Source organism: Durio zibethinus, chromosome 27 (assembly GCF_047325235.1).
Source record: "Durio zibethinus cultivar Kanyao isolate XHJ-2024 chromosome 27, ASM4732523v1, whole genome shotgun sequence".
Taxonomy (NCBI): Eukaryota; Viridiplantae; Streptophyta; class Magnoliopsida; order Malvales; family Malvaceae; genus Durio; species Durio zibethinus.
Window position 1 is genome coordinate 5,078,046 of NC_143188.1, and position 15,094 is coordinate 5,093,139.

Below are 15,094 nucleotides of genomic sequence, written 5' to 3' on the forward strand. Positions count from 1 at the left end.
TTGCTTCCGAAAATCCATGAATTTGAAGTTTTATTTCTTTGAGAATTGACAAATTTAAAATAGTGGGGCAAAGATTAATTACTCTATTTCCATAATAGTTTCACTTTTTGTTTCTTTGTGGTAATAATAAAAATATTTTTTAAAAAGAAAGGAAAAGATATTTTCCATGTGCATGTTAATTTGTATTTTGATTGATGTGAAAAACTAAAAATGGCAAGATGACAACTAGCGCTAGGTTCAAAAAATAATCGAACCGGTCATCTATGTAAAATGTTTCATGCATGATAGGATTTGAACTCATGAGCTTCTAATTTTTCGTTAATGATTAAGTTATTGCAACAAATATATATTTTTGTCAATTATTTATTATATTTAATACTTATTTAATACCACAAAATTATATTTCAAACAACAAAATCCCAATTTAATTGGATTGGTCAATTAAACCGATTGAACCAATTGAATCCAAGACCGAAAATTTCACCATTTCAACCTTCAATCCATTTTTAAAGCATTGTCAGTAAAGACAGTTACCTCATTTTTTTCTCAGTCAAAGTTGAATATTAATCCAAGTATTATCTCAATTATAAGGATTTAACCCATTTCAGGGAGTTTAGTCTCCGTATTTTCATCGATACTAATTTGCCACTCATACAATGTATAAATTATCTTTAATTATTTAAATGTGTATAGTTACATAAATTAACATTATTTAATCATTTATATATTCAAGATATAAATAAAATACGTATAATATGATTAGGGAATCAAATCATCATAAATTAAAATTTTTTATTAAAAATTTAATAAATTTCCAAAATGTGAAAAAAAAAATATTTGAAGAAGAATAAAATATCCAAAAGATATTATAAATAATGATACTAAGTGCACCAACAAAATATTAAAATAAAAACTAAAAGTTTCATCACTTCAAATTAACTTTCTTCAATTTGCATATCTCCATTTTGTGTAGTCATTTTCAAGTACCGACAAATTTATATGATTTTAAGATTAGTTTCATTTATTTATGAGAAATAATTATTTTAAATGTTTAAACAATGTACTAAGAACTTAGTTTATTTCACAACCTATAATAATAACATCCTACAGCAAGTATGGTGTTTCTTCTATTTTGCATGTGAGAAATATACTTACAGTTACACAATTCACCTAAAAATGAGAAAATCAAGTCAGTTAGATTTGAAAATTTTAATAATTAAAGCCAAGTTCCTCTATATTAAGAAAAGCCAATTTTTTTCATGAAACAATTATCAGACAGAACAAAAACTAATAAATATTAGAAAATAAATAATATCATATGTGTAATTATTCATTTGTAAGATCAAATCACTAATGTTTTTATTTCTAAAAAATGCAATTAAATGTTTTATTTAGAATAAAGAATACAACTAAATGTTAACTTAGATGTTTGTTGATAAAAGGTCTCATACAAAATACTTACATATGGATCTATTCTTTATCGTCACCCAAACTAAGAAACAAAGAGTTCTATACATTTTGAAAGAGAATGATGCAAATAAGCATTGCAACAGAGTAATAAAACATCTACCTACCTATCATTTTTTGTATGAGATTAGTGCATTTAAAACCGATGGTATAGTATCATTGCACATGGTATCGCCACTTGAGGCCTGCAAGTATATTTGTCAATCGCCATTTCTAATAGTGTTATAAAACATAAAGCCTATTTTAAAAATAAAGTGATTACCAAAAAAAGCAAATTTAATGTACATATTTGTAGGTTAAAGATAAGAAACATATCATCAACACTTATAAAATAGAAGAATAAATACTTTCATAAATAGGAACTTTATATTTCACAAAATATAAAGAAGTATACATAAAAGGTATTGAAAAAAGCAGAAAAATATAATTGACTTTAAAAGTTTTTTAAATTATTTGTTCTAATAAGTGATATTTGGTCATTTTGAATTTAAAAATAATCAAATAATAGAGAATTATTTTGAAATCTCTAAAAATAAAAGCTACATTTGAGAGTTTGAAATTTAAAAGATATATATTTAAATTATCCAAAAATCTATTTTTTTTAAGTAATCAAGAAATTCATTTTAAAGATAATATATGAGTACATTTTAGTTTTTTATATTTAAAAGGATATATAAATCTAGATTATTAATAAATTCATTTTAAAAATAATATATTTTACATTTTAGATTTATTCTTCTCTTTAAAAATATTTACTTGGGTGTTTTAAAGTTTTTATTTTTTTTATTTTGTTAATGTTTCTAGTTTTTATTTCAGTAGAAATTTTGTGATTTGGATGGATATATGTAATTAAATTAATCTATAAATAATTTAAATATATATTATTATATTTGAGATTTTAAAATTCACAAAGATAGAGATATATATTTAGATTATTAGAAAATCTATTTTAAAATATCATATATTACTAAGATTTTTAAAATTAAAAAGATATTATCTAGATTACTAAGAAATTTATTTAAAATTTAAAAAGATAATATATTTAAATTAAATTTTGTTGATAACAATATTTAATTATAACTTACAGATTTTGTTGGTAACAATTTATTTAAATTATATATTTAAAAAATATATATAAAGATAATTATATATTTTTTAAAAAATTATTTATTTAAAATGATAAAAAAATAATAATAATCAATTATTATTATTATTATTATCTTACGTATCATTCAAAAAAATTATCCATATAACTATCTATGTGATAGGTTTTGTCAGATTTTTATGTCTATTACAATATAATATTATATATGATTGAAGATAATCATTAGTGGTGTAAATTTGAATCTTTAAATTGGCTGACATGGCTTAAACTTGACCAAGTTCCATCGTATGTGGACTTCTTTTATATATTTTAGGGACTACAAATCTAAGAATTTTTTTGGTCTAAGTCCCTACATTTTTTTATCATGTTTTCTTTTTTAATTATAAATTACAAAGTTTGTTGGCAACAATATATTTAAATTATATATTTAAAAAAATATAAAAAGATAATTATATATTTTAAAATTTCTATATATTTAAAATGATAAATAATAATAATAATAATAATATAATAATAATAATAATATTCATCATCATCATCATCATCATCATCATCATCATCATCATCTTACGTATTATTCAAAGAAACTATCTATATAACTATCTATGTGATAGGTTTTATCAGATTTTTATGTCTGTTACAATATAATGTTATATACGATTGAGGATAATCATTAGTGGTATAAATTTCAATCTTTAAATTGGCTGACATGGCTTAAACTTGACCAAGTTGCATCACATGTGGACTTCTTTTATATATTTTACAAATCTAAGAAATTTTTTGGTCTAAGTCCCTACGTTTTTTTATCATTTTTTTAAATTATAAATTATTAAAATTATGATTAGGAAAATAATCAAAATAAATTATTTGAGATGGAGTAATTAGTTGGTTATGTTAATTACTAAAGGTGTCAAAAGTTGATTCTATGAAATTTGGTGATGGTACACATTTTCATTGTCTTTTGATTGATAAGAGGTAAGAGAAAATGAAAAACAAAAAAAGAAATTTGTAGTTAAACAGTTGAGAATTTATCTTGAATTTTTGTTTTACATGGGAATTTTAATGGAGTTATAAGTATTAAGAATTTGTTTTGAATTTCATATAAAATTTTAATAAATTTATAAGGGCTTCACCCTTATAAATAAGTTATTATCCAAATAGTTAGACACAAAAAAAAAAAAAAATTAAGTGAGTAGGTTATTAAAATAATATGATTGATTTTAAGATTTGATTATATATTTATAATTTTTTATAATTAATAAAATTTTTCTCTTATTTATAGAAGTAGGCAAATGAAATGTTAAATCACGTTAAATTATTATATTTTACATAGATAATTTATGATTTGATTTTGTTTTCATTAATTTGTAAATCCAAGATTTTTGGTTTAATAACAGGAATCAGAGCAGGTTAACATAAATGATTTTATGTTTGATATATGATTTACTCTCTCGTTTACTAGCTACATTGGGTAGATGAATTTTTATATAGTATTTTAACTGTCCTTCGGATAAATGATGAATTTTTAATTATAAAAAAAAAAGAGAAATTATCTGAAGTGAAATTTAATTTTTCTCTTATTAGGATAAAGAGATAAATGAAAATGAGTTTAAAATGATACATTTAATTTGGATTCTGGTTTTTCTGTAAAATCTTAATTTCATTTTTCAAATCTGTCCAAGTTTGTGAAAGAATTAATGAAGAGGAAAATTTTAATAATAGGGACTTATACTAGTGTATTCTTACATTATTTTAGATTATTAAATCAAAATTTTTAAATTTAAAAATATTATTTTAATTTAAATGAATCATAAATTTAATTTTAATTTAACGATCCAAAAACTATAGGAGATTTGTGCTCAAATTTTAAATGGTAATTTTTCTTTTCTCATCTCCTTACCATCCAACAAAAAAAAATTTAGTTTGTGCTCTCCATGCACCCTTTCAGAATATTATACATTGAAAGAGCATAAATTTAACTGCTATCAAAGTTCCCAATGTCTATCAAAGAAATTTACTTTCACAAAAGCCTTGCACCTTGAAAATTCATCCAATATTACATGTTATGTCTGCTAAAATTAACCGTTCAAAAAAGCCTCCATGAAATCAACAATGAAAATCTAAAAGCTCCAAGGAATTGCTCGAACCTCTCTATTAGAAAAAAAAAAAAAAAAAACCTGAACCAACGTACGAGCATCTGTCCTCTTTACCATGTCGATGATGATGACGTGATTGCAACCTTGTGTTTCCAAAGTCTGCCCTTAGTCCCGAAGAGCTGTGTCATGTCCTGAATCATCAATGTGTGCAGTCAATTTTCTTTGGTCCGAAGCAATAAAAAAGAGTAGATATCATTTTCAGAGGAAACCAGCCATACATAGCATCTAGAAGAAGCAACGACCTTCTCCAATGCACAATTTTGTTCATAATTGTCTTTTTGACTTTTGTAACGAATTTTCTTCTATCTAAACAGGATTCAAATTCCTAAAAGAGAGTTCTACAAGGCTAAATTCTGCAATCTATAGAAAGGTAGAGTCAGAAACACGTTATGCTTTCTTCGCCGTTGAGGTTTCCAAGAGTACTCAGCTTTGAACGCTTTAAAAATCCATGCCCCCTGTATCAAAAATTCATCAGCTGAATATAGGTTGGTCATCCATTTCAAACCAAACAATATATGTAATTTTATAAACCCAAAGCGTCCATCATTGCAGCCTTCAAAGATATGAACCTGTAGTTGACTCTTGATCCCTTTAAAGAGTAGGAAAGTTGGTTACCTACAACTGCCATCATTGCATAGTCTCCCTATAAAAACCACAACATTCTTCCATCGCTGCATCAATTCTAGCCACATTTCAAAGTTGCAGGAAATCAGCACAATCTACAGGAATTCTCAGCAATTACCATGAAGATGGCAACGTGTCTTGTCCTGGCCGTCGTAGCTATGCTTTGTGCAGGAGCTACAGCGCAGTCAGGTTGTACTAGTGTATTGATCAGTCTGTCACCCTGCCTCAGTTACATGACCGGAAATTCATCAACCCCATCTCAACAATGCTGCACACAGCTAGCTAATGTTGTGCTTTCTTCACCACAATGCTTGTGCGAGGTCCTCAATGGTGGCGGTTCATCACTGGGGATAACCATCAACCAGACTCAAGCTTTGGCCTTACCTGGCTCATGCAATGTTCAGACTCCACCCATCAGCAGCTGTAATGGTAAGGATGCAATTACATATGTATTTCAATTTAATCTCAATCTTGCATAAATTTCAACAAAAACTTTTGCTTATTACAGGAACTTTAAGGTTTCTGCAACAATCAATCAGGAAATAACTGAGAAATAAAAATAATAATAGTTTAAAAGTTCTTCATTTAATTAAGAGATGATTGGAATTTACTCAAAAATTTGTCTGGTATTACTAACACCTCGCCTGCTTGTTATCAGCTGCTTCTCCAGCTCCAGCGGACTCTCCAGTTGCATCACCAGAATCAGGGAGCATAATTCCCACGGGTACAAAATAGTTGTTTTCTTCCAGACTATTTCTTTCATTGCCAGATGACTGCCATGTTTAGGCATCCCATTCACTCTGATTTTTTCACATAGAATTTTAAACAATCTCGAATAGCATGAAAACAATGAGTTATATTTGGCAAAACTTTTCTCTTTGTTCCTCAACTTTGCCCATCGGAGTAAATGTTAAAAACGGGTGCAGGAGGTGGATCTAAAACAGTACCATCCACGCAGGAAGATGGCTCTTCATATGGAGGCACCACCAAATTGTCACTCTCTTTGCTCATCTTCCTTCTATTGGCCACATCATATAGTTCAATCTTCTCATCACACTGCATGTTCTCTAGTTTGCCCTAACTCTCATGACACTGTCCTGGTAGCGAACATTCTATGAGATTCTTGATTTGTTACTTACTTTCCCTTTGGTTGAGGATGCATGTGATATTCATACTTTTATCCCCTCCAAGGGCCAATATGTTTTTGTCTTCCCTTCTCAATAAAGATTGTTTATGATTACTACTGAATGTCTAATAGAGGATTTATTAACGTATAGCTCTTCAAAGTGACAAAAAGTTAAACCTGAGGTTTAACTTAATTGGTTTATCTAATTGTATTAATAGGTGACATTCAACAAGTACGAATTCAAATCATAACACATGTAATTCTTTCTTTTATACTCAGGCTGTGACTGCACCTCTTTTGTACATAAATAAAAGTGACAGAAAGTAAAAAAATCATCAAAGCAAGAACACAATACTAACATATGGAAGTGAATTAGAGTTGAAGCTCAAATGATATAGAAGTCTATACACTCAAGACAACAATATTGCAATTCTGTCATGTGTTGAGGTCAACAAGCAGTGACAAAGTGGCCGAATTGATAAATCAAAATTGTAATTTGCTAATGATGTTTTACAATTAACTCATGCGAAACCTTAAGCAGAATGCTTCTTGAAAACCGCCTTGCGCTACTAATGTTAGTATTCCGAACGGTCAATTCATTCCAGCAGAATTTCAAAAGGTTACATGTGCATTGGCACTCAATAAAACAAAACCATCAGCCAAGAGTAACCATATGGTTTAGATATCATCATAATGATCCCATCTTTATGTCATTCCTGTTACAAAGATTAAATTAATTCAAGCTATAAAGGGCTTTCGCGTGCTCTTAGGAAGCTATGTTTTGAAGCTGAAATTAGAAGCCTAAAAATCACCACATCCAAGGTGGGAGATGGCAATCTAAAGAAATCAGATGACCAAAACTTTGTCTTAAAGCAACAAATCGGATGAAAGATAATAGTGTCAACAGTCATGCTACTTGCTTGGATGGCAAGCCAATTGGATTCACAGCATTCAAGCCGGCTTCTGCCAATGATAGATGCAGAGGATTAATAAGTTATGCTTTGGGTTCAAAGTACTGGGGCAAAGGTATTATCACAAAAGCTGTGAAAATGGTTGTTCCAATTATGTTTAAAGAGTTTGCAGATGTTGAGAGAGTGCAAGGTCTTGTTGATGTGGATAATCAAGGGAAAGATCACTGATGTTTTGTATTTAGCCCATTGATCCCTCATCTCATGGCAAGTTAAAGGGTTTGTTTGATTTTTTTTCCTTATTTCTTTTTTGATCAAAAAATTGTTATTAAACTTTAGCAAGAATAGCAAACCTTTTCAAAGCTACATATTTGCTTTAATTGTAAGTCACAGCTTTAAGTTGCAAAACCTCCATGCCCAAGCTTGGAGGCAGAAAAAAAGCCCAGTTCACCATACATAAACCTTTGTCTGGATTTGCCAGCACTGAAAGGGTAGATTGTTTTTAAAGTGATATGCACTAAAGGTAAGATTTTTTTAGGACATTTCCCTGCTACAAAAAGTTTCTAAATGGCAAACCAAAAGACAGTCAGAATAATGGACAATACTTGCTGCAATCAACTTACGGTGATCTATTTTATAGTTCAACCATAAAAAGGTAGAAGGAAAAAATTTTTAATCTAATGATTAAATTAATAACATGTATTAGTTTATAGCTCAACCATCAAATTGTTTTTTTTTTTTTTTTTATTATTTTCTTTACATCTTATCAAGCAGAACGTAAATATAAGTGTATTTATTAGTATTCTATAGTTCTCACAGTTTCAATTGGGGAGTGAAAAGATCATATTAAATCTAACAATTTAAAACATCATGTGAACAACACAAAAATGGAATGATTTAAAATTTTAACGAAAAAACATATATGAGTTTTACAAAAATAAAAAAATGTATAACTTATTTTCCTTATGAACATGAATCATATAATTTTCATATAAAATTTGATACAAATTATGAATTATCAGGTCTAAGAACTACTAGGGAAGAACTAAAAATCTTAAATCATTCTTAAATTTTACTTGAACATTGTGGAATGATCCTTCTCTTTGTGCTTGATTTACTTATTAGTTTAATTCTTCCTTATCCCATAGCTGAATGAATAATTCAGTTGAATAAAGTAAGCGGACAAGCTTTTCTCAACAAGTCACCTGCAGCTTGGACTTTGGATTCTTATCAGATAATCAATTGCCAGCCAAGAGGTTGGTTCAATTTAATGCACCAAATTCTACATTATTTGACCAGGTTCTCGTTTCTGATTACAACAACTGACATATATTTATGGCTAGAGTAACCCGTTATCTTAGTTGGATCACTGGTTCCAGGGAAGAGGCCCCGCCATACCTTGAGAAAGTTGCTATACCCCAACCTTATCGTAGGTCCATGTTTAGATGATCATTCGATCGGATATGTTTCAATCAAGCCAGGATCAAGTGATGATAAATGCAGAGCCTCACGGTACCTTGGGTATTTAGTGAGTGCAGAGTACTGGGGACAAGGAATTGTTGCAGCTGCATTGAAGATGGGGTTTCCAGGATTGGTAAGGCATGAAGCTTTTGCAAAGGAAGAAAATCAGGGTCCCAAAAGGTGTTGGAAAAGGTTGAGTTTTTGAAAGAGTGCCTGTTAAGGAAGTATGGGTTTTCAAAAGTGAAAACAGAGACATCATTGTCTATAGTTTCTTATCAACAGATAGGATTGATTGGGTGATTGTTTAAATTACCCCTATCATTTTCAAAATTATCATAATAATTTAATCATTAAAATGATTTTATTACTAAAATGATTTTATTGTTTGTGATTTGAAATTATTTTATTTTGTTAAAATCATTAATTCTTAGTAATTAAAAATCAATGTGTTTGATATTATTAAAAATTAGACATTATTTTGTTTGAAAGTAAATAATTATGTATATTATAATAATTATATAAGTTAATAATTAATGTTATTTAAAGATAATAACGTGTATATAAAATATTAGTGATATTTTATTTACTTCATAATAAATATTATTAAATTAAAAATATATTTTTTGATAGTAAACTAATTTTTATATTATAAATTATGTAAAAAAATATTTGAATTAAAAAATAAAACTAATGTATTACAATCAAAATATTATATTATAACTAAATTTTTAAAAAATTACAAAAAAAAATCACATAAAATATTTTTGAACTTGTTATAATAAATAATAATTTAAAAATATAAAAATTATAATATAAAGTTATTCAATTAATTTTAAGAAGAAGTTTTTGATTTTATATATTCAATGGATAATATTTATTTTTATTAATTTTACATATCACTTTATTTTAATGATAAAATTTTTTTATCTCTTTGGATGAGAATTAAATTATCCTTCAAAGCATTGATCTAATAATTCTTAATGATTTAAAATTACTATTACATAAAATCATTAATTGATTACTAAACACAATAATCTAATCATTATATATAAGTCACCGTAATTTTTTTTAACGACCACTTTATATCAAACACATCTTAAAAATTTCAAAGTTCATATTGTACTTTGGGCCACATTGAGGACTAACCGGCCCACAACCTTAATACCTTAGGGAAGAGGGCATTTTTAATGCTGTAACAAGGTCGCTATGTCCCATCCTTGGCTTAAATTAGATTATGTAAATTTAAAACAAAAGCAGTGCAGAAAGACAGTATTTAATGTAATCCATCAGATAAGATATTTACACGTATGACTTTCTCCCAGGATAACCATGAATTTCCAAACAACATTTATACAATTTGTCTACTTGTTTCTAAATGAGTGATGAGCATTGGGGTACTTCAATTGATTTATCTCGAAGGAGTATGAACCGTATTGTTCGTCCCACCTGTTATTGTGTGGCAAAAGTTTACATTGTATTTGATATATATATCATTGAAGGGAGCATTCACTTATAATTATTATAGCATAATTAATTAATTATAATTTAAAATTATGTAAGATCTATAAAAAATTTTATGTGAATACGTTTATAAGTATGAATCTCCACACAAATTTTTTTATTGTGATTCAATAATTATAATATTATAATAAAAATAATTATAACTAATATACTCTATTAATATATTAATTATAAAATTATAAAGTACAAGAACTATTTTGACTGTATTATCATTGTGGAAATAGAAGTTCTAGTTTTTTAAAATAATTTCATTTGCTAAAATTGTAAATGGTAAGATCATATCACCTCAAGCTGAGAGCTGATTAATTGGAGCACTGAAATTGCCCTTTCTGCTGGATTCATATATGTAGCTTCGATTGATCATCTACTTAGGAAAATTATTGTATAGTGCACTGAAATTTGTTCATAAGTGATTTCTAGTACGCCAACGAGTATTTGACTTTGCAGCGTAAGGGTGTTTAGGCATTGAAGGGAAGTCCAAGTTCAATGAATAATCTCCTTATTTTTGCCAAGTTTTATAGTTAGTGAATTCGGATGAGTCCAAAATAAGATAGAGCAAAATAAAAACTAAAAAAAAAAAAAGTGACGTTTAGTACTCTTTAATCTTATCAAGCCTTTATCTGGATTTCTTACCAAGCATTAATCTAGACGCATCCAGATGATGAAATCAAAGTAGGTCCCATTTGTTTGGAGCTTGATCAAGACTTGAGAGGTTTTCCATGGCCCATTTTTGCTTCATAAGTCCTTTAAGAGGACATCAATTTCATTACAATCACATTCATGTTTTCTATTTTTTGTTTGAATTGATAAAATCTATATATTTTAAACAGTTAAAACTTAAAGTTTCAGTTATAATTAGGATATTCTAATTAATAAAGAGAGACATGAATGTCAAATAAAAAAAAATATATATATATATATATATCTGTGGGTCTCTTTCTTCAATCTTAACCTTTTAGGATGGTCATAAAATTATCAAGATCAAGGTTACATCATGAAAGAAAATATTGAAGTAATTCCCACTTGCTCCAACTATATATATATATATATATATATATATATATATATATATATATATAGGGTTAGGGTTTTTGTGCATTTGACTTTCATTTTTTTTAATAACTTGATGCATAAGTTATTAGAAAATATTTTCAAAATATGAAAATTAAGTAATAACTTAATAAAAAGAAATCATGTTAAGTTATTAAATAACCTAAGGTGTGGTTCCAAGATCAATAACATAATTCTAAGCTTAATAGAATATAGTTAAGAAAGTTATACATGCAAATAATTGGTCGTCATGCTCAAAAGAGTCAACTGCCATATTCAAAGGAGAAGATTTGTCGACTACCAATGGCATAAAGTTGGCTACTTTGAGAAACAGAAACTAAACATAGCTTTTGTGTAAAATAGCAATCAATTGTTGTAGCTAGAAACGAGTGGAATTGATTCCGAACCCTAATAGAATCGAATGTCAATATTTAAAAAGTCTTTTGGAAATTAATCCATGCCATAATGGTTGACTGTCATTAAAGAGGAATCGACTGCTCTATATCAAGCTATAATTGGAACCTTTTTGGAAATGGAAAGGAACAAGTTGTTCACATATCGAATGCATTCTATAAGATGAAAGGAGTCAACTGCTTTATAGTGAAGTTGACTACCTTGCTTAAAAAAGCATTTTGGAAATTGGAAATAGAAAAAGGCAACCGATTGCCTTCTAGGTAGAGTCCATTGCTATATGTGAAAAGTTATAATGAAAAAATATGTTTGTAATCTTTTAGAAAGATATATTTCTAATTAAAAGGAAGTGATCATTGATTGAAATAATACAATAAAAAAATTACAACCATAAAATTTAATCTCTGTAAATAGATATTGATGTGAGTTCATTTGTACACCATAAAAATTCAAAAAACTCTTTCCCTTTCTTCCAATCATTTCTCATTCAAAGGTAAGTTTCTTTAGTATTGTTTACTGAAGAAATAAGCCTTAAGGAATGTGGCATTTGTAGTACATCTTAAAGTAATTTCATCCATGATTGAAGGTCCTAACTACACATTAAGGAGGCTACAAAATGTTTTCTATTTATTAAGATATTCAATCATCAACAAGTTGTTTTTCTTATAGCCTTGTATACATTATTTTATCTAACAGTTTTAAGACTTATTTGGCAATATGGACAAGTTCAATTCCATAAAAGAGATGATAACCAATTTCCAAATATTAGAACAATTTGATGAAGGCAACTTCCTAAGGTGGCAATAAAAGATCCATATCTTCGTCAATACATTGAAGATTCCATATGTTCTCACTACTCTTAGGTCGGAAGAAAAAAAATGATGAAACTCACAAAAGGCAAAAGTGAGAGAATAATAATTATACATGCATGGGCTATATTTTAAAAGTATGTCCAATTCTTTATTTGATACCTACATTACATGTACATTGACAAATAGAGTATAGGATAAGTTGGATGCAAGGTACATGAAAGAGGATGCTAAATCCAAGAAGTTTCTATTTCAAGATGGAACATGTACAAGATGACTAATTCTAAATCGATCATGGATCAATTTTTTGAAATTGAGGCTATCTTGAATAAGTTTAAACAATACAAGATAGAAATGGATGAAGCATTTTTTGTGCCTTCTATAATTGAAAAACTTATTTCATTATTGAAGGATTTCAAGAAAATATTAAAACAAAAAAAAAGATTTTAATCTTGAAGAACTTATGAGTCATCTTCACTTGAAAGAGTAATACCACAAGAAAAATGACAAAGAAAAGCAAGCTAGTTCTTTGAAGTCAATGTAGTGGAAAGATGTAAAGCTATCCAAATCCACAAAGAGAAAGGAACTTTCACCAAATGCTAAGAAATTCAAAAAGAAGAAAATGTGTATATTTCTATTGTGGGAAGCAATGTCATTTCAAATATGATTGCTTTGCAAAATAAAGAAAGAAGCACCAAAAGCAATCAAAGAAAGTTTTGTTGCTATGAATTTTGAATCAATGTCAGAGAAGATAAGAAGTCATGGTATATTGATTCCAACACCATAAAGCATGTTTGCAGTAAGAAAGTCTTGTTCAAAACTTTTCAAGAAGAGAATGTAGGCAATGAGCTTTACATGGAAAATTTTTCAAAAACTGAAATCAAAGGTAAGGGAATTCAATTAAAATTCATTTATCATAAAACGCTAACAATTACCAATGTTTTGTATGTCCTCAAAGTTAGGAAAAACTTTGTATTCTTTAGCTTGCTTAATAAACATGATTTCAAGTTAGTCTTTGAAAGAGACAAGTTTATCTTGTAGAAGGGTGGCATTTTTGTGGGATATGCTTATAATGGCATGTTTAAACTTAATGTATCCTCTATTATAAAAAGTAATAATAATTCGTTTGCTTGCTTGCCTGATTTTTTTTTTTTTTATCTTTGGCATTATAGATTAGGACATGTTCATTATAGAATAATGAATGCAATGTCTAAATCAAGTTTAATTTCATGTGTTACAATGAATTATGGTAGATGAATAACATGCATGCTTACTAAAATTAGTAGAAAACCTTTTTATAAAGTTGAAAAAAGTTCTAAAATCCTAGAATTAATACATAATGATGTATGTGATTTGCATAGTTCTCTTTCAATAGGTGGTAAAAAGTACTTGTAACTTTTATAGATGATTACTAAAGATATTGATATGTTTACTTAATTTATTCTAAAGATGAAGCTTTGGATAAGTTTAAAACTTATAAATACTAAGTAGAAATGCATTGTAATTCTAAGATTATGACATTAAGAATTGACAAAGGAGGTGAATATTTTGATCCTAATTTCTTTGAATCTAATGGAATAATACATGAGGTAACACCTTCTTATAGTCCACAATCTAATGGTGTAACTGAAAGGAAAAATAGATCATTGATCGAAATGGTTAATGCATTGTTATCTTACTCCAGTTTAAGATAAGATTTTTAGGATAAGGCATTGTTAACTTTATGACAAATACAAAATAAAGTTCCTAAAAAAAGGAACAAGTTAACCTTATACGAACTATGAGAAGGAAAAGAAGCCTAATCTAAATTATTTTAAGGTATGAGGCTATAGAGCAATAGTAAGAGTTTCTGAACCTAAAAAAAAGAAGAAATTAAGTGAAAAGTAAATTAAATGTATATTCATTGGCTATGCTTAACATAGCAATGCATAAAAATTTATGGTAATAGAACCAAATGACTCAGTTCTTATTAATATTATTATTGAACTAAGGATGTTATCTTTGATTAATATAAATTCAAACTACAATCTTATTCCAAAAAAATTAACCTAGATAGCTCAAAAGAGTAAGAAAAGGTAACTTTTATTAAAAAATAAGATAACCTTGTACCTAAAACAAGTAAAAGAGTAAATAAAGTTAAAGCCTTTGATCCAAAAGTTCACATATTCCTAGTTGAAAGAACAAGAGAAACAATAAAGAAACATATTGAATATATTTTCAATATGGAATTGGATCTTAAGGCATTTGAAGAGGTAATGAAGTCTCTACATATAGCTTTTTGGAAAAAAGTTATAAATGAAGAAATAGATTTTATTATGGGAAATAATACATGAATCTTAGTTGATCTACCTCCTGCTTACAAACCTATCAGTTAAAAGTGGATTTTCAAAAAGAAAATGAAAGTCAATAGAACTATAGACAAGTTTAAAGTTAGACTTGTTGCTAAGGGATTTACA

At 27.7% G+C, this 15,094-nt stretch overlaps 2 pseudogenes across 1 annotated transcript; both read left to right on the top strand.

The window, feature by feature from the left end:
* Nucleotides 1–5,471: 5,471 nt before the first annotated feature.
* On the top strand, nt 5,472–6,433 carry LOC111279358 (non-specific lipid transfer protein GPI-anchored 26 pseudogene; annotated as a pseudogene). Its single transcript, XR_016334651.1, has 3 exons — nt 5,472–5,781; nt 6,011–6,076; nt 6,279–6,433. The product of XR_016334651.1 is annotated as a non-specific lipid transfer protein GPI-anchored 26 pseudogene (transcript).
* A 929-nt stretch (nt 6,434–7,362) lies between these two features.
* Nucleotides 7,363–9,207, top strand: LOC149510865 (uncharacterized; annotated as a pseudogene).
* The last annotated feature ends 5,887 nt before the right edge of the window (nt 9,208–15,094 follow it).